At 46.3% G+C, this 20862-nt stretch overlaps 1 long non-coding RNA gene across 3 annotated transcripts; it reads left to right on the forward strand.

The window, feature by feature from the left end:
• The first annotated feature begins 828 nt into the window (after positions 1-828).
• LOC103692815 (uncharacterized) lies at positions 829-11264 on the forward strand. 3 transcript variants are annotated; one of them, XR_010053653.1, is made up of 4 exons: positions 831-1297; positions 2685-2740; positions 6169-6345; positions 9754-11264. It is a non-coding gene; the product is annotated as an uncharacterized LOC103692815 (long non-coding RNA). The 3 variants fall into 3 exon arrangements; XR_005486822.2 differs by lacking the exon at positions 9754-11264 and having other exon boundaries at positions 829-1297; positions 6157-7934; XR_010053652.1 differs by lacking the exon at positions 9754-11264 and having other exon boundaries at positions 832-1297; positions 6169-7934.
• The last annotated feature ends 9598 nt before the right edge of the window (positions 11265-20862 follow it).

Here is a 20862-nt window from a genome sequence, read left to right on the forward strand (position 1 = left end):
TGTCCCTCCTGTGTGTCTCTCTATCCGTCCTCCTGGCTCCCTCATACTCTCTTTGGTTTTTTCTTAGTAATCTTTTGTTCACTTCCTGTCAACTGGTTGCTTGCTCCACCACTTGGCTTTTGGTCGACTTTATTTAATCCTGTTTACAATACCCAAGCAGAAAGCTCTCGGATTAAAGGTGTGTGCTAAGACTGAGCCATACCACAACCAAAAACAGGTTTTTCCAGTAAATAACACAATCTTAGGGTTCACGGTGTGATCAAACATCCCGAAACATGTTTGCACAGCAAGTGTTTTCACCCACTGAGCTGTTTCCCTCGCTGGACTAATGAACCCGTGGAGGACATTCTAGATGTGAACTGTAGCACCTTGGCCATCAATCCCCAACCCCCATTCACACTCCAAATAACGATGGCCAACAACTGGACCACAGGGTCAGGAACCTCCCGCAAATCCATTACCGGACTCCCACCCTCAGAAGCTATGTGAGGTCAGAAGTATTCATTTTCTATTGTTTATTTTGACCAGATCGCATACAGCTCAGGCTGACCTTTGAACGCTCCGGGTAGCTGACGATAACCTTGAACTTCTGATCTTTTTGCTTCTACATTCCAAGCGCTGGGTTGGAGGTTGTGGGCAGCTATGCCTCATTTAGGCAGTGCTGAGTTTCGGCAAGGGCTTTGCGCATGCTCAGTAAGCACTCTACGGACAGCTGCTCCCCGAGAGCCCATAAATGTTTCCTTGGTTTTTTTTGTCTTGTTTTATTTGTTTGATTTTTTTTTTTTTTTTTTTTTTGGTGGTTGTTGTTTGGGTTTTTTGTTTGGGTTTTTTTGTTTGTTTGTTTGAAACGGGATTTCTCTGGAACTTGCTCTGTAGACAAGGCTGGTCTCGAACTCAGAGACCTGCTTGTCTCTGCCTCCCCAGTGCTGGGCTTAAAGGTATGAGCCACCACTGGCAGGCTTACTTTTTAAGGCACTTCATTTAAGGTAATTCTTTGCCTAACAATTCATAGTCAATACAGTGAGTATTGGTTTAGGAAACAGATTAGTCAAGCCCTGGAGAACGAAGTTAGAAAGGACAGGAAACTATTAGCCTCTGAGGTCTGAAGGAGCCTGGAGAGAAGAGCTCTGGGATCTATCGACCGCAGCAAAAAGAAGCGGCCTGACCGTGGCCTTTGGTAGAGGAAGGTGGTGTGCCAGGAAACGGGGAGCCGGGCAAACAAACACCCCATCTCGGTTTCTTCTCACCTTCAACCTGGCCAAAGTTGCCGCCTCTGCTGGCCAAGCACACGGTGCAGGTTGGTAGAAGCAGGGTTTACGGGAGGTGAGAGTGTGTGCTGTGGGGAGGTGGGGGAGGGGCGAGGAGGAAACGGAGGTGATTTCCACGTTCTGGCTTATGCGTCTGGGAAACCAAAGGGGAGAGAAACTCGGGGGAGAGCAGGAGAGCAGGTCGGGGACGGTGGTGGAAAACTGTAGCTGCTGATTGAGCTCACCACAGAGCTGATTGCAGAAAGCCGAGCTGTTCTCTGACGGGCTCAGAAGGGCTTTCTGCGCAGCTGGCCTAAAAACCAGTCTGTATCTCCCAAGTTCTTTAGGTTTTAAGCACCGTCCTTGGCTAGAGGTCACAGACTTCCTTAAAGGGACAGCCAGGGAACGGTTTCTGCTCTGCACCCCAGCTCCCCTGTTGCCACCACAGCAGGCAAACATAATAAATCGTACTGAACCCATAACGGCTGTACCACAGCACTGCTTTAAGAGACAAAACCTGGCAGTTTGCCAGGTCCTGGTCCTGGATCCTCAAGACTGTCTTACGGTTTTGTGTTCATTTTCTTTTTCCCAGTGCAGGGGGTCAGCTACAGGAGTCTGCCAGGCAAGCATTGTTCCATGGAGTTACACCCCCGGCCATCAGCTAATTAAAATAAATCATTTATTTTTATGTACATTGTTGTTTTGCCTGCACGTATGTCTGTGTGAGGATGTGGGGTGGGTCACCTCGACCTGGAGTTGCAGACAGTTATGAGCTGCCATGTGGTGGCTGGGAATTGAACCCCAGGTCCTCTGAAAGAGCAGTGGGTGAGCTTAACTGTGGAGTCATCTCTCTAGCCTTCAGAGGAGTTTTGTTGTTTCTCTCCTGGGGTGGGTCGGTCCCAAGGCCTGGCATCTGACAGATAATGCAGTTTGACCCTCTTTTGGGGTTCCTGGAAGGAATGAGTCAGTAGATTGCACCGTTAATTCCTGTAGGGCTCTCAGAATGACTGCTTACATAGCAGAGGAGCCACTAATAAGAGATGAGGAGCCAGTGTTTCCAATTCCAACCATTCTGACTTCAAATATTTTCTGGAAAACACATTAAAGGAATGTTTTCCTTTTGTGCCAGGAATAGATTCTTGCTCTAGTAAATGAAGATTTAGCCTGGATACCAGGCATACCTGGGTTAAGAACTGTCATTAGCTAGGTGTTGGCTTTGCCGATCTCTTCTCCTGGACCATGAAGTCCGTATTTCATAGGGAATGGCAGGGATTACAAAAGATAGCAGAATCCACTCAGTCTCCACACTCCTTTCCAACTTGTCCAGGTCTACCGCTCCCTTGAGAACTACGGGGTCTTCAAGTTAGCTCGTTTGTTTGTTCTTTCCAAATTACAGGACTTTCAATTTGGGTTTTTCAAATATTTTTTTTTCCTCAGGCACACATCTCAGAACAGATCCCAAGTGTCGAAAGTGAAGACATAACTGTTCCAAGGTACGGTTGAGGAGAACGTTTTTTATAGATATGAGATGCGTCCTGGGACATCTTACAAGCAGATGAGAGGGCGAGCACAGCTGGCGGCATACAGAAGAGTCCGGACCTGGGAGGGAGAGTAGTGCAGTGAGCATGCCCACGAGAGAGGGCTGGGTAGAGAGCAAGAGAGAAACAGAGGAGGGGAGGGGAAGAATAGAGACCAGGAACCAAGCACAGGGGACCAAGAGAGCAAAAGACAGCTAAGAGCACAAGGCAGAAATGTCAGGTTTATGTAGGAATAAGATGCTGGGTGAAGGGAAGGGCATGGGCTGGAGAAGTTTGGGGTAGGGGGCAGGGTGAGAAGAGCTAAGAGGAGCCCCAGCTACTGAGTGATGTGTGCTTTGATATGCGGGGCAGTTTCTGTAGTCACAGGGCCTCTGGGTCAGCCTTACATACCACAGGAGGAGAGGGTAAGAGTAAGGACTGGACGTTGGGGGAGACCAGGAGGCTGAGAATTCTGGATCCCATCTTGACTTCCTTTCCTGCCCATTAAATATAAATTTCATGGCATTTTGTGGGTGTTTGTTTTCCTTGTTTTCTGGTGTGTGTGTGTGTGTGTGTGTGTGTGTGACTGCTTGTCTGCTCGTGAACTGGGTTTGCACAGTGCCCGTGGAGGCCAGAAGAAGGTGTAGGATCCCTGGGAACAGGAGTTACAGATGGCCAAGAGGCCCCTGATATGGGTGCTGGGAACTGAACCTGAGTCCACTGCAAGAGCAGCAGAGAGGTGACCGCAGAACATCTCTCCAGCCCATGGGAGAGTCCTTAAAGGCAAAGCAAGGAAGGTTGCATAAGCATCTTAAATCAATAAGCCTCGGCCGTCCAATTGGTAACCAGGATGAGCCACCTCATTCTAGGGTAAGTTGTCCCAGCAGATGTCTCTCTGGTGTATGGTTCTGGTTAGTCTTTTGGAGTAGTTACTAGTATCTGCTATAGCATGTATGACACCCCTCTCTTCCCAGTTTTACTTATTCGGCTTTTGTTACGACTGACATTAGTGACTCCATTTTGATTCTGAACTCCCCCCCCCCCCCCCCCCCCGCAGTAAGCAAGGAAAACAATGTTGCCTGAGACAAGACCCCAGGCAGTCCGGCAGGCAGCTGTGTGCTTAGCCTCAGAGATACCTTCTCCTACCAAGTGTGATAACACTGAAGGGCCTTTGTATGTGGCTGTGTGATTATAGCATTAAGATCCTGCAAACACCACCTCCAGGACGGCAGAGTCAGTAGGCAGGAGGAAGATTCGACCAGTGTCTCTGGTTTCGACTTGACGTGAGGTATGATGGGGGAGAGGTCCTTCTGCTTGACCGTTTTCTGAGTGATCAGCTCAGATCTGTAAAGGCTCTAGGTCAAGGCCACAAAATGTGGACAAACATTTCTTCAGCTGGGAATTTGAAAAGAGGTTGAGGCTGGAAAGAGATGGCTCAGCAGTAAAGAGTACAGACTCAAGGGTCCACTCCCAGCACCAACATGGGAGGCTCACAACCATCAGCCACTCCAGTTCCAGGGGACCCACCACTTTCTTCCGGTCTCTATGGGCACTGTACACACATGGTACCCAGACATACATGCAGCCCAAACACCTGCACACATAACATAGAAATGAATATATATTTAAGGCAAATGCAGGGCTGGAGAGATGGCTCAGCGGTTAAGAGTACTGACTGCTCCTCCAGAGGTCCTGAGTTCAAATCCCGGCAACCACATGGTGGCTCACAACCATCTGTAATGGGATCTGATGCCCTCTTCTGGTGTATCCAAAGACAACTACAGTGTACTTATATATAAAAAATAAATAAATCTTAAAAAAAAAAAGACAAATGCATATGAATATATATTTTTGAGCTCTGTTTACCGTATGTCTCACATGCTGTATACTCCCACTCCCTTCTTCTTTTTTTTTCTTTTCTTTTTTTTTCGGAGCTGGGGACCGAACCCAGGGCCTTGCGCTTGCTAGGCAAACGCCCTACCACTGAACTAAATCCCCAACCCCCTCCCACTCCCTTCTTACTGGGTAGGTATTGTCTGTCTGTCTGCTCTGTGATCAGGTATCCCTATATAGACCTGGCTGGCCTCGAACTCACAGAGATCTGCCTGCTGCAATTAGCCATGCCAGGCTAATTACAACATCCTGATGATATCTATTAACTCAGTTGAAAGGAGACACTCAAGCTACATCATAAGTAACGAAAGCAGCAAATAACAAACTTAACTCCCCTTCTGCAGTTGCTAATGTCTGAACACTGTTTGACACAGAGGGCCCTGCTACTCAGGGCTTGCCTTCAAGTAACAAACAAGTAAACTGTAGGGCCAGCTTGGATGATCCAGAAAACCAGACACTCCACAGAGACATTTTTCCTCTCTGCTTCTCCCCTTGTGTGTCCGTCTGCTCCATGGGGCAGGTGGCAAGTCCACAGCTGACTTTACAGTGTCTGCACATCCCCGACACACAGGCTGTCCCCACAGCATCTGCACTTCACTGACACATGGTCTTTCTGGTGTCCTTTATTGATTCTGCTGAATTCGGGCTCAGTTGAGTTATGGTCACTATCACTCTGCTAGGGGCCAGACCTCTCACATGAGTCTCTAGGGCACAAACCCTAATGGGAGTGAAGCCTGTGGTGAGTGAAAATCCCCTCGCTGGCTCCTTTAGGGCTTACCATATATACTGGTGGCACTGAACACAAACAGAAAGACACTGACAAAGCCATGCAAGAAAGAGGAAGGGACGCTGGTCTGCTTTTTTTACTCTGTGACAAATACATTGAGATGAGTGACCTAAAAACAGAGGGCTTCATTGTGTCTCCTTGGTTTAGAAGCTCTCATCCATGGTTGACTGTCTCTACTCTTAATGGACATGGTAAGGCAGAACGTCATGGCTGTAGCCAAGTGTGTAGGCACGCCAATGCTGACTTCACGGTGACTAGGGAGACAGAAAGAGGCCAGGGAGTGCACGGAGCCATATTGGATTTGGGCCTAGCCGCTTTTTGACTGCATGGCTCAAAGTGGCTAGGTGACTTTGGGCTGTTTGGCCACAGAGACTCACCCCTAAGATGACTGCATTAAGTCTTAAGATTGTTGAATGAAAGCCTCTCCCGTGAATTTATGGCACAGGAAGATAACATTCAAGGGATGCCTCAGCTCCCTTAGCAGATACCTGTTACCTCCTGAATCAACACCCAGTGTCTCCACCGCCTGACCTCATCTTCTACCGCCCCGACCTCTTTGCCTCCAGCTATCACTGCCTGTATCCGCACCTCCCCCTCCTCTGTGTTTCACAAAGGACACTCCCCCTACCTGAAAGCCTTAAAAGCTGTAACATTCACCCCAATAAACGAGACCTTGACAACAGAATCTTGCTTGGTCTCCTTCTTCTCTCAGCCCCCCATTTAGGCCCAAGGGTAGCGCCCCTTCGGGACCCTGAATAACTGGGTCCCCGCTGGCGGGGACAAGTGGCGCCTGAACAGGGACCCCGAAGTACGGCCAACTACCGGACGACGGAGACAGGAGATCCGAGGAGAGATTGAGGACTCTTCAGGCTGCATCGCTCGTGCATCGCTGGAGAGGGAGGTAAGACCGGTCGAATAAGTGTCGTCCCATCGCCATGGGGAAGGTATTGTCTAAGGAGGCTTGATTCATAGGAGAGATCAAGCGCTCATTCAGGGAGAGAGGAAAGAGTTAAGAAAAAGGATTTAATCAATTTTTTTTGTTTTGTTGATGAAAAGTGTCCTTGGGGTAAGATGGGCTAGAAAAGGCCTTGATGATTTGGGCTAGCGTAAGTAAAACTTGTAATAAAAAAGGGACAAGGTAATGGTAAAGTATTTTTGTGTATGCGTTCTTTTAGAGTTATGTTTTAGTCTTTGGACCCTGACTAGAGATAGTTTACACCCTAGACATGAGAGAGAATGGGTTTGGGAAAAACAGTCCTCCCGGACTCTCCGCAGATGCTTTGGAGAAAGAGAAAAACCTTTTCAGAGCTCTCTTAGGAACAGAGGGAAAGCAGGAGACGTCCTGCCTCTCTGCTGGTTCCTATTGGAGAAATGCTTATTTCTGGTTCTGGGTTCCATAGGTAGGATATGTGGGACACCATCTAGTTTTTTCCCTCTATGTCTATTGTCTGTCCTTGGTGCACCAAGCTGTCCATGTCTGTCAGTTTATGTCTGTGGTTTTTGCTTCTCGTTGCTTGAATGTTTTGTGTTTCATGTTTAAAAGAAAAGGTTAAAATTTTAAATGCTGGTTGATTCACCCATTGATGTAGTTTTAACTCCTTTCAAGAAAGGTACAAATAAATAAAAAGTTTCAATTGGCTTTTGGAGCCTGCATCTGTAGCTAGAAGCCTAAGTCCACTGGGCAAGCTCCCCAGGGGGCTGGCTAAATGTTTACACTAGCCGATCCTAAAGGCACTAGGAGCTTCACAGCTTCTATGGTAATGAAACTGATAGCTGTTTCTCTTAGAAAAATCCCTGACTTATTATTTGACTTAGCAGGTGACAAGGTGCTTCTCTTAATATTACAGCTAGAAAAAGTAAAAATGGTGCTTGGTCTAAATATTAAAGATATGTATAGCCACTTCAATTTTGTTTCTGATTGGTTTTAAATGTATAAATATGCTCTACACGCCTTGGTTATGTACTATTGGCTTTTAAGTTATTAGATATGGTTAAAAAGGTGTAACATTGGTAACAGAAAGTTGGCTTAAAATTGTAATTTAGATGAAGTCATTCTAGATAACATGTGACATGGGCCTGGTTGCCTTGTCACTGTTTGGCCTTAGCCTTAGATTATAGGATCAAAAGCCTCTCCCTGTAATTTACTGCACAAGAAGTTTACATTCATGGAATGTTTTCAGCCGCAACAAGACCCTTCTGGGTCTCCAACAAGGTTTGACCCCTGCTGAGCCCTGCCCTTGCATGTGGAAGCTTTTTGTTCCCAACTGGCAGTCTGGCCAGGTACTTCTCACCTGAGTCAGAATTAGGCTGGCCTTCCTGGTTATTTCCCTAATTTATTCAGGCCACATAGTCTGTCCTTTGTTACCGAAGTCTCAGCCAGGGTTCCCCACTGTGCTTCGCAGATACCTGCTAAGTGCTGTACTTTAGATATATAGTTTGGTCCATAAAGAAACCAGAGGCTTTTTCCTCTTCTGGCTTGACACACACACACACACAAAAAAAAAAAAAAAAAAAAAAAAAAAGAAAAAAAAATCAAACAGGTAGAGATTGTTACAAGACTTACGAAAGATTGATGAGGTTTTAGAACTTGTGAGAGCATTACAGCCAGTTTGCTTACTCCAACTGCCATTTCAAGATAGATTTAGAGGACTGGTTTTATACAATTTGTTTACGTCCTGGCCATTGTGAGTTTTCATTTCGTGAGCTTGCTTATAATTTTAGAGAGCCCACAAAGTGATATCATTAAAAATTTTACAAAAGAATGGCTAATAGCCTTATATTATGTAATTTTGTCGCTTCTTCAATGTAAGAAGTTAGAACCTTAAATCTTTCAGTGTATATGAAAATTTTTACTACAAACCTTTGCTCTCAAAATGAGCTTTAATATTTGGGGAGTAGCTGTTGCAGAAAAGAATATTTGAAGCTAATTTTAAGCTTCTAAGGATATGTTAATTGGCTAACTACCTCACCTTAGCAGAGGACTTAAGCCTTCCTTTGTTATCCTCATTGGAGATAAAGCTTCAGTTGTGTTAATACAGAATTGTAGGCTAGAGTCATGGAAGTATTTTAAAAAAGAAACCTGGTAAAACATATCTTATTCCAAACAGCAATTAAATTGGTTATTACAAAATACTGATATTTGGCCTATCACATATACAAATCTCAGGCAAAATTGATAATTTTACTCTTTGCATGCTTTTGTATTTCCTATAAATTTGTGCATACAACCCATAGAAAATGAGCTTACTATATTTATAGGTGGTTCATCTAATGAAAAGGCTACATGTATGATTGGATCACTTGTTTATTCTCTTCAGTTTCCCCTGCTTTAGCACAGATTATTAAATTACGTGCTGTAGCCACTGTTTTAAAAAAAAAAAATCAAGCTTTTAAGTCATATACTGATAGTCAATGTATGGCTTATGGTTTACAGTTGATTAAAAAGTTTCCCTTTTTAGATACTACTAGCCCTCAAATTATACAATTACTTAATGCTATATTAGAGACAGGTTTTCTACTTAAAATCAATGAGTGATTTCAGTGTGAATTGTCTGACAACTCACTGTCCTTTCAGTGCTCTGGCTCAGACAACTAAACAAAACCATAGACCCAGCTCTTTAAAAATGGTAATAGAGTTGATAACACACCCTCTTGAAAAGAGGAAGACTCCATTTGCTTACTTTCAACTCCCAGCCTCACCCTGCCGGCTCAGGGATTTCTAGTGCGACTAAATCTGGACAATATTTATAGGATTTGGCATCTCTAATTAATGCTTATGTTTAGGTAAATAAAGCTGGTGAGGGGCTGGAGAGATGGCTCAGTGGTTAAGAGCACTAAGTACTATTCCTTTATAGGTCATTTAAGAACTCAAACTGGATTGCCTAGACCCCTTAACAAGGGAGGACAATGATACCAGGCAGATTATAGGCCTTACATAGGAATAATTAGTCAAAAAAATCTCATTCTTTATATCACCAAAACAATAATGCTGGAGATAATAATTTGGTATAAAAGTAAATTTATAAATACAAGTGCTCAGTGTCCTCAATTTAATCCTCAAGGACTTATCTTAATAAATAATATTTTAACAATATTTTAGTAAATAAAAAAGGGGAGTTATCCCTGTATGCTAAAATATGCTCCTTTTATTTCAATTTTAAAATTTGGATGCCAAGGAACACTCTGAGTTTATGGCACCCTACAGCTAGGCATACTTCTGCCTAGGTGAAATAAAAAGATCCACATATTGGCATGATCCTGTTCAGATATTTTATATGGGGAAGAGGGAATCTTTGTGTTTTTTCTATAGGAGGCTACAGGAGTGTGCCAGCTGCCCGAGTGGCTGGTGAGCCATGCTGATCCTGGGAGCATGAAGATTCAGCTCTCCTGGTTCAGGTCCCTGGAGTCATTCCTGTGTCCTTGGAGGAATATGGAGGATTCCCACTCATCTTTTGTCATCACAGAAATTCTGGCGTTGCTGCAGTCATTGTGTCCCGTCCCACCACGGCCTGCGCTCTGACCCTCTGTGCACTGTTGCTTGGTGGAAGCTGCTGTGGACTGGGGAACTCTGCCCTGTTTTGCAGATCTCAGACATGGTCCCATTGCCTGCTGGTTGTTCCAGAGAAGAATGACCGATCCTGAACTGTCCTGGGAAAGACCTTGGCATTTTCGCTGCTATTGTAGCAGCCATTACTGCTGCAGCCATTGTGTCTGCAGTGTCTGGAGCTACCTTCCCCCAATCTATTGTTACGCAAGCACAGTGGGTGAACTTTCTGGAGTAGTTGCTAACAATTGGGAATTCTAAATTTTATTACAGGAGCGGCTTGACTACGGCCCTTGGTAGTATGGCCATAGCAGCTGAGGAGAACCAGATGAGGTGCCCACTACTTATCATCGGGAGAGGCTCAATTTCCACAATCTCTTATATTAATGCCATCTGGCTCCTACTCTTTCGCCCCTGGGCTCAAGTAAGAGGAATGAGAAGATGATCCAATGTAGCTTTCCTCAGTGACGGGCAACTTCCTCTGACCCTTGACCAATCTAGACATGGAGCCTTGAGGGCGACAAGGTGGTCCTATGACAGAGAGGCTGGGGTTTGAGAGGTCGATCCTAAGACAGAGGTGGCTACACCCCGGTTAAACGTGTGGGCCGGTCAAATGCTCCTCTGCCCAGTTTCTCCCCCAATAACACACACGTATAGCTCAGAACGGTGTGTTACAGCATAAGTTCATTCCTAGCCATTGGGGTGCAGTCCTAACTGCAAGAGTGGCTCACCATGGCCGAGCTGGGCACTCTGTGAGGCATGTCTGATCTCTCTCAGACCACTACTTCCACCTAATGGTCTTTTATAAAAGAAAAATGGGGGAGATGCACGGAGCCATATTGGATTTGGGCCTAGCCGCTTTTTGACTGCATGGCTCAAAGTGGCTAGGTGACTTTGGGCTGTTTGGCCACAGAGACTCACCCCTAAGATGACTGCATTAAGTCTTAAGATTGTTGAATGAAAGCCTCTCCTGTGAATTTATGGCACAGGAAGATAACATTCAAGGGATGCCTCAGCTCCCTTAGCAGATACCTGTTACCTCCTGAATCAACACCCAGTGTCTCCACCGCCTGACCTCATCTTCTACCGCCCCGACCTCTTTGCCTCCAGCTATCACTGCCTGTATCCGCACCTCCCCCTCCTCTGTGTTTCACAAAGGACACTCCCCCTACCTGAAAGCCTTAAAAGCTGTAACATTCACCCCAATAAACGAGACCTTGACAACAGAATCTTGCTTGGTCTCCTTCTTCTCTCGCCCCCCATTTAGGCCCAAGGGTAGCGCCCCTTCGGGACCCTGGATAACTGGGTCCCCGCTGGCGGGGACAAGGGAGCAATGTTTTCTCTTCAAAGGTACGTCCTCTGTGACCCACTTCCTCCAAGAAAGTCTCATGTGTTCCCCTTGCCCACACCCAATTCTTTGACAATTTCACACGTGTATACAATGTCCATGGTCATTGTCACGTGCTTTCGTCACCTCCTTTCTTCTCCTTTCCCACTGAACCCCTTCTTCCCAAGTTTCCTTCCTTTGCAGCCATTGACTGCCAATAGTTCCTCAGGGTGGGGCAGCCCCTCTCCCACCCAAGATGGGATGTCGATGGGCTACCCAACTCTTAAGAACCCATTCAAAGGGGCTGGGGATTTAGCTCAGTGGTAGAGCGCTTACCTAGGAAGCGCAAGGCCCTGGGTTCGGTCCCCAGCTCCGAAAAAAAAAAAAACCAAAAAAAAAAAAAAAAAAAAGAAAAGAAAAGAAAAAAGAACCCATTCAGCTATAAACTCATCAATAGCTGAATCCATTTATGAAGCTGGTGTCTTCAGGACCTCCTCATCTCCTCCCAATAGTGCCACTGAGGTGGTGTGAATGAAAATGGCCTCCATAGACTCAAAGGGACTGGCGCTATTAGGAGGCGTGGCCTTGTTGGGGATAGGTGTGGTTTCATTGGAGAAGTGTGTCACTAGGGGATGGGCTTTGAGGTTTCAGAAGCTCAAGCCAGGCCCAGTGTCACTCTCTCTTCCTGCTGCCCTGTGAATTGGATGTAGAACTCTCTCAGCTCCTTCTCCAGCACCGTGTCTGACTGCACGCTGCCATGCTTCTCGCCATGACAGTAATGGACTGAACCTCTGAACCATAAGCCAGCCCCATTTAAATGGTTTCCTATATAACGCTTGCTGTGGCCATGGTGTCTCTATACAGCAATCAAAACCTTAATGCTGGGATCTGAGTCTTCAAAATAAAATCCTCTTGGGAAGTAGAGAGATGGCTCCTTTGGTTTAGAGCAGGTGCTGTTCATGCAGGGGACTTCATTGCTGACTTCATGGTAACCAGGGAGACAGAAACCCTTCAGTTTCTGGCCCCCATGCCAGGTGGCTCATAACCACTTGTAACTCAAACTCCAGTGCATCTGACTGCTGCCCTCTGAGGGCACCTGAAGGTGGTCCGCACACTGATTCCCTCTACCACATATAATACATAATAAAGAATAAAATGTCAGACATTAGCAGTGTACAGCCCTATTGGGGAGATCCTTCATACCTAAACCATATAGGTGTGAAAATAGGTTTCCTAGAATAGGTCCTGATTTGAGCTGCCTTTGGAAGGCAAATTCTCGACGCTTCTCTGATGAGAGCTTGGGGGACAGGGGAATTCTCAGGGTCAGTTTAAGGCGGGACCAGCACTCTGATTTGTTTCTAGGGGTCAGGTCACACAGGTGGCAAAGAGGTTTGGCAGTAGCCTGGTAGAAGCCAGGAGTGTGTCCTCAAGTGTCAAGGGGAGCTTTCCTAGCCAAGAAAAGGCTATTTTAGGAGGGTGACTAAGGCAGAAGTTATGTTGCTGACAGGCCACAGATGTAGAGGATTCCGGCACTCCTCAGAGAGAGGCGCCGGAGGCCACACTCTGGGCTCAAGGGTCAGTCCCACAATTATAACTTTTTTTTTTTTTTTTTCCGGAGCTGGGGACCGAACCCAGGGCCTTGCGCTTCCTAGGTAAGCGCTCTACCACTGAGCTAAATCCCCAGCCCCCAATTATAACTTTCTACTCTTTCTTTTTTTTTAATTTTAATTTAACTTATTCTATTTATATTTCTCTATTTTTTATTTTTATTATTAATTAATTAATTTATTTATTTTGGAGACATGGCTTCTCTGTGTAGCTTTGGCTGTCCTGGAACTTGCTCTGTAGACCAGGCTGGCCTCAAACTCACAGAGATCCGTCTCCTCTGCCTCCTGAGAACTGGGACTAAAGTGCCACCATTGCCCAGTGAGTTTCTTTTTTTTTTTTTTAATGAGCTTTTAATTAGTGTCACAGCACAGGCATTTGGTGGGAGGTCCTCTGACTTTGAGGGTCCTAGGGATGGACTTTCTGGAGGTGCTTGAGGGAGAAGTTGGAGGGAAGGCAGGGGTCATTTACTCAACAACACATTCATTCAGTAAATTTTCATTTAGCCCTGATCCACGTACTGTTCTAGGCATGGGGGAGGGGAGACTTAGAGATTAAAAACATAAAAAGAGGGGTTGGGGATTTAGCTCAGTGGTAGAGTGCTTGCCTAGCAAGCGCAAGGCCCTGGGTTCGGTCCCTAGCTCCGAAAAAAAGAAAAAAGAGAAAAAAAACAAAAAGACAGATGCTGTCCAGCTTAACAGAACGTACAGCCTTATAGACCCAGCCAGGAATGGTGGCATTTGCCTGGAACCCTGACTTTGGGAGATGGACAAAGTTCAGCATCATCCCGAGCTTCTGAGACCTGCCCGGGTTTCATTAGACAATCTCAAAAACTAGAAAAAAAAAAAAAAAAGCTAAGCATGGTGCTGGATGTCTTTAATCCCTGAACTCAGAGGGCAGAGGCAGGTGGATCTCCTTGAATTGAGGCCAGTGTGGTCTACACAGGGAGTTCCGGGACAGCCAGGGCTACATGGGGACCCTCTCTCAAAAAGCCAAAACTGAAACACAGAAAAACAAATTGTAAAATAAACGAATGAATGACTAAACAAATAAATAAATAAATATTACAGGTAAACAGTGGTTAAAAAAAAAAAAAGAAAGAAAGATGCCGTTTCTTGGCATGGGGCCCAGGAAGCTTTGTGAAGGAGGTGTCCCTCCTTTTCGCCATCATCGTGACAAAATGCCTGTCGCAGCTTCAGGGGGGAGACACTTAACTTTGCTACTGGGTTCAGAGGCTCCAGCCAGCACCTGGCTGGCTCTGTTACTCCCAGGCTCCTGGAAGGCTAGAGCGGAACAGAGGCAGTTCACGGTGGAAGAAAGCTATTCACATCACAGCAGCCAGGAAGCAAGGAAGAGGAACAGGAGCTAGTTAGAGCCAGAAACACTGTTAAGATCACACCTTCCGTGACTCACTTTCTCCCTTGGGCCTCGCCTTTCCAAGTTCCACCACTCCCCCATATGTTTATTCAGAGCTTAAATCCAAGCCTGTGTCATTAGTCTCAGTGCCAGAGAAGCAGAGGCAGGAGGATCTCCGTGGGTTTCAGGCCAGTGTGGCCTACATAGTGAGTCCCAGGCCACCCTGAGTACATAGTGAGACCCTGTCTCAAAAAAAAAAAATAAAAAAACGTTTGACTTGGGAGACAAAACCTTTTGGGTTCAGATTCCATTTTCGAGAACCTGATATGAGGTTGAACTCACATTAACTAACAGGCCGGTACCTAGCACCAATTTCCAGGTTACCCGCCCTCCCAACAAGACCTGCATCTAACACCAGTTTCCAGATTATCCCCCCAAAATCTGCACCTCCAACTTACAAATCTGCCCCCAACACTTCGTTTCCTAACAACCACCAATCAGGGGGAAAACAGAAGTTAAGTTGATGGCTTGGCTCCCGGCACCAGCCAATTATGTAAAAGGCCATATTGTGCCCCCCACCCCTTCGGATGTGTACTGGGCTGGATACCCACTTCTTACCTCTACAAATACCTACCTAAAACTAGGCTCAGAGCTCCACCTTCCTGCTGCGTCAGGGCTGGCGGGGAGCCCAAGTTCGAGCCTGAATAAAGAGACCCTAATGTGATTGTATCAGACTTGGCTCCTTAGTGGTTTTTGGGGGGGTTCACGAACATTCCCTGGCACAACAGAATGTGTCAATGTGCTAAACCTTTGGAGGTCAAAGCCCTCATGATTGATCTGAACCTTTTTTTGGAAATCACAGACACCGTCAGACGTACTCAAAAAAGCATGCTTTGCTAATCTCCCGAGGGATCTCTTAATCCAACTAAACTGACACTTCTGGATTGAACATCACAAATGTTATTCTAACCGGAATTTGGAAGAATACCTAGGAGCCAGCCCAACAAATGGCAGGGGGTGAGGTGTGAGTGGCTAAAACTCCCCAGCTGGGATTACTGTTAGGCAAACCATGAAAGTGCTTAGAGACCAGTAGAAAGGGATAGCAGAAAATCAGAGGGGGTGGGGGTGGGGGTAGGGGTGGGGTGGGGGTAGGGGTGGGATGGGGTGGGGTGGGGTGGGCAGAGGCAGGGGCAGGGGCAGGGGCAGGGGAAATGTGGCTCAGTTTCCTAGGGTGTATGAGGCCCTAGGTTCAAACCCCAGCACCATAACAAGGAACATGTAGACATACCCATCCTGGAGAAAGCTGAGCTCTTGTAGGACTGACACTCACACACTTTACAGTGAAGTTCCCTTTTTGTTTTGAAGTATTTGTGCTTACGGCAGAGGCCTGAAATATTCAATGTAGCACCATTAAATATCCCAGGGGCTATCTTATTGGCCTCCAATGCTTGCCATAGCTCTTTCCCTCCAGGTTCAGCTGGCTTCAGCTCCTCTCCCTTTTACATCTTTCCCTGGAGTTCTGATTAAAATGTACCGCTCTCTTAAACCTCCCCTCAGGCACCTCAGGTCCACAAGGTTAATTACCACGAAGCACATAAATTACTTCCATAACTGGTTAAACTAGGTAATCCTTACTGGATGGCACGATTCTGCTGTAGTAGAGAAATATTAATAAGGCTTACACCTCCTGAGTACTGTTATTCTTGGTCTTAATAACCTCTTCACTCACAACCATCTCAATCACTGTAACAAATGACTAATGGGTTTGGCTGTCTTCCTGAGAGCCAGGGCCGCTCACTTTAAGCCCTGTATGTTACCAAATGCCCACAGCTCTGTGAGCAAAGTGAGTGAAGAAGTCCATCAGTATACAGAAAAAGGAACAAAAGCACATGGGCAGTGTCTTAGGGGAGACTCTTATAAAGGTAAACATTTAATTGGGGCTGGGTTACAGGTTCAGAGGTTTAGTCCATTATCGTCATGACGGGAAACATGGCAGCTTGCAGACAACATGGTGCTGGAGAAGGAGCCAAGACTTCTGCACCTTGCTCTGGAAGCGGCAGGAGACCGTCTTCCACCCCAGGCATGGCTCGAGCATATGAGACCTCAAAGCCCACCTTCACAGTGATACACTTCCTTCAACAAGGCCACACATCCTAACAGTGCTATTCCCTCTGGGCCAGGCCTCCACACAGATGAGTGTATGGAAGCCATACCCATTCTCACCACCACAGGGGACATGTAGCCTGTGAAGCCCGGAATACTCAGCTGCTATAGTATGGCAGGAGGGTTCTAGTCTAAATTCTACTCCAGATTCTATTTGCCAAGCATTCATGCTCCCAAGCCAGTGACCTGAGGATAAATGCCATTGTTTTTTCACTGTTCCCTTTTGGGGTCTAGAATGTTCTATCACTAAAATGTAATGCCAGGTCCATCGCTTTGGTTTGAGAGTTGTCCTCAAAGTCCAGGCAAGAGCACTTAATTCCCCATACAACAGTGTTGAGAGCTGCAGCCTTGAAGAGTGATGGGGGGTCTGCACTCGAAAATGCTAATGTGATCATCTCCAGAGTAGGCGTGCTAGAGAAGTTACGATGGCACCCTCTGTGTCTCTTTCCTCTCCCCCACTAGCCTTGTTTACTATGAGGTGAAGACTGTGCTTTACCAGAAGCCTCAGGTCTGGCCTAAGCCCTTTGATTTGGGGCTTTCTAGCCAGAGCGATGGTACAATAAATTTGTTCACTATAAATCACTGAATCTCAGGGACTCTGTTACAACAGACTGGACAAGGACACCCCCGACAAAGAAACCATTAAGAAATGGTTCGTGGATTTTTCCAAGTGGGTCTCAGGGAGCCACAAGGTTCTTGACAGAAGAGGAGGAAGCAGGCTGGTGTCTCACGGGTTTCGTTGAAAAGCTGGACCCGCTCAGTTTTGATACAGAACCCAGAGCCCTGGGAGGTGGAGGGAAATTAGACAGCACCAAACACACCAGAAATTTGTCATCTCTGTTAAAATGAATGACTTATAGAATTCTTACCTGAGCGATTTCTTATTGTCAAAATCCTCGAGCGTGGATATTGCAACAGAGAGATTTTTAGTGTATATTAGCTTTGCATTTTTGATACCTTGAAGGGAAATTTTAACAAGAATTCTAGTGTTTGTTCCTCAGAGAGAAACTCAGAGAAGATCGACAAGAATAATGTGTGTGTGTGTCTGTGTGTGTGTGTGTGTGTGTGTGTGTGTGTGTCTGTGTGTCTGTGTGTGTCTGTGTGTGTATGGGTGTCTGTGTGTGTGGGGTCTGTGTATATCTGTGGGATAGCATGTGTCTGTGGGTGTCTGTCTGTGTGTGTGTGTGTGTGTGTGTGTGTGTGTGTGTGTGTGTCTGTGTGTCTATGTCAAGGTTAGGGTTTCCAGAGGGCTGTAAGGTGGGCTAATGGAATGATGTATCTGCGACAGGAGACAGAAGCAGAAGCCATATCTTCCTGGGCTTCAGCACATAGAAAGGACTAAGAAGAGAGAGGCAAGGGTAGAACTGGGTTTAGAAATGGAGGGCATGCTATGACAGAATAGGCACTGTGTAGTGGCTATTCCTGGTTGTCAACTTGACTCTATCTGGGATGAACTACAATCCAGAATTGGAGAGTAAACCTGTGATCCAGGTCTTGAGGCTGGAAAACACAAGTTTCTGACCTGGATCTTGGCATGGATATCTTGAGGCAAAATGGCCATGAAAATCTTAGGCCCAGGCAAGGTACTACATGCCTTTAATCCCTTGTAGACTGACTCAAGGAGATCTCTGAGTTCAAGGTCAGCCTGGGACAAAACAAGTCCCAGATCCAGGTGTAGTGGTGCACACCTTTAATCTGGGCCATGCCTTCTGCTGGAGACCTACATAAGGACACTGGAAGAAGGAAGACTCACTCCCTAGCTTGCACTTACTTGCCAGCACATCTGTTGGAATCTATTTCTTTAGGATTCCAGCTTATACAGAAGCCCAGTTGAAGTAGCTAGTCTTGTGGGACTGAGCAACTACTGGATTCTTGGGCTTCCCATTCATAGTGGCCCAAGGTTGGGTTAGTTGGACTACAGACTGTCAGTCATCACAGTAATTTGCCTTAATATAGAGAGGCATTCCATAAGTTCTAGGACTCTAGAGAGCCCTGACTAATACACAGTGATGGCCATTATTGGCTGTCACCTTGCCTGCATCTGGCTTTAACTGAAACCCAAGCATCAAGGTACACCTTTGAGGGACTTTTCTTGATCTAATAATCTCTAGTGGGAGACCCACCCCAAATCTGGATCATTTGAGGTGGAACAATGCCCCTTGCTTCCCCTGCCTGCCTTCTGTCACTGGCAAGTCCATCTGTTCACTGAAGACCAGCCGGGACACCCAGCCTCTTGGACTGGACAACTACTGGGTTCTTGGATTTTCCACTGGTGTAATGCCAGCTTTGGACTAGCCTATAAGCCTCTCTAATAAATCCCATAAGTACATATGGAACTTATTTGATCATTTATATGGGATTTAATATTTTATATATATTTAATGTATATGAATCTATCTGTATGTATGTGTGTATCTATCTATCTTTTTTTTTAAAGATTTATTTATTTATTTAATGCATAGGAGTACACTGTAGCTGTCTTCAGACACACCAGATCTCATTACAGATGGTTGTGAGCCACCATGTGGTTGCTGGGAATTGAACTCAGGACCTCTGGGAGAGCAGTTGGAGCTCCCCCCCACCCCCAGCTGGGGACCTAACCCAGGGCCTTGTGCTTCCTAGGCAAGCGCTCTACCACTGAGCTAAATCCCCAACCCGCAGTTGGAGCTCTTAACCTCTGAGCCATTTCTCCAGCCCTCTCTATCCATCTATCTTGTCAGTTTTTTTCCTCCAGAGAACCTGATTAATACAAACACCAGTGACATATATGTTCAGTTCCTCAGAAGGCAGGGGTGGGGTCGAGGATGGGAGTGGGGACAGATCTTGAGTTTAAGGCCAACTTGAACTATATAGTGAAACATCTCAAAAAACAAACCAAACAAACAAAAATTTTAGAATGTTAGCCTTTTTAGGTCTTTGATGTATGAATTGGCTGGTAAGAAGGGGTCCTGGGCCCAAGGTTGGTGGTGCCCACACCTTTAGTCCCAGTACTGGGGAGGCAGAAGTTGGCAGAACTGTGAATTCTGGAGGCCAGAGGAAGAAATCCTGTCTTGGAAAACAAACAAACAAACAAAAAACAAATAAACAAAACCAAAACAAGAGGAGGGTGTCCTAGAATTCTGGTAGATTCTATAGTGCCGGCTTACTCCTCTTGAAACAACTGAGCAAGTCTCATTTGTTCTTGCTTCCTTATTTGCCTGAGAAATATTTATATATTCCAGATACAGTAGGATCTTGATGAATAACACCATTCTCAATCTTTCTGTACATTTTATGCACACATTTATATGTAATATATACCTACATATACTTTTTTTTTTTTGAAATACAGTCTGTGATTATGTAGCCCAGGGTGGATATGAACACATAACACTAGGGAGCCCAAGATGGCCTGGGCTTTCCAATCTTCCTGTCTGTGTCTCCCCAGCCCTAAGCCACAACACCAGGGCCTTCTATATTTATTACTACTATTGTTTCTGGTTTTTTTGAAACAGGGTTTCTCTGTGTAGTTCTGGCTGTCCTGGAACTCACTCTGTAGACCAGGCTGGCCTTGAGATCTGCCTCCCTAGTCCTGGGATTAAAGCTGTGCACCTGCCTGACCCCTCTGACCCGCCCGTACTATTATTTTTAAATACAAGGTCTCAATGTATCTCAGGCTGACCTAGAATTTTCAGTCTTGCTTACTTATCCCTGTAAGTCCTAGGACAATAATTTTCCACCTGTATGGGTGCATGCATACTGCAGTACTGACCATGCAGGACGTTTGGATTTCCTCCACAGGGGAGAATGATAGTCAAGGGACATTCGATCCAGATTTCAGTGAGGCCAACAGGGAAGGCCTTAAATGCACAGAGGACATGAGTTTTTACAAGCCGGTGTTATCTGGTTGGGAAAAGAGCACTTTAGGTAGTAAGCCAACTTGGTAGGGCAGACCTAGCACGAAAAAGCAGCCAGTGTACAGGGTGGTGGTCTATAGGTCCGGTCGACCTGATAAACTTGGAGGAAGGGGATGGTCTGCTAAATGAAAAACAGCCCTGTGCTGTGACTGAGTGGGAACGCTGTGTGCCTGAGGTGACTTGGAGGGATACCTAGAAAACACTAGGTGCCTAAGGCATTCTGGAAGGTAGCTCGGGTGTAGATCCCCTCCGGGGCTGAACTCAGGCGGGCGAGACGCCTGTTCGTGAGGAAGAAGGAGTTGGGAGGAGAAAGAGGCCGGAGCAAACCCGCTCTGCAAGCCGGGGATCAGAACGCCAGCCTCTCCGAAGCTCAGCAGCAAGGAGATCAGCGAGCGTCCAGAGCCCGCCCGCGCGTTTTTACGGACCGCGCGCCTTGCTTCTGGACTCCCAGGCGGGGCGGGGCCGGGGGCGGACCGGGGGCGGGGCCTCGGGCGCGGGCGTCGCGGAGGGAGGGTGTCACGCAGAGGG

The sequence above is a fragment of the Rattus norvegicus genome, chromosome 7, assembly GCF_036323735.1.
Source record: "Rattus norvegicus strain BN/NHsdMcwi chromosome 7, GRCr8, whole genome shotgun sequence".
NCBI classification, from domain to species: Eukaryota; Metazoa; Chordata; class Mammalia; order Rodentia; family Muridae; genus Rattus; species Rattus norvegicus.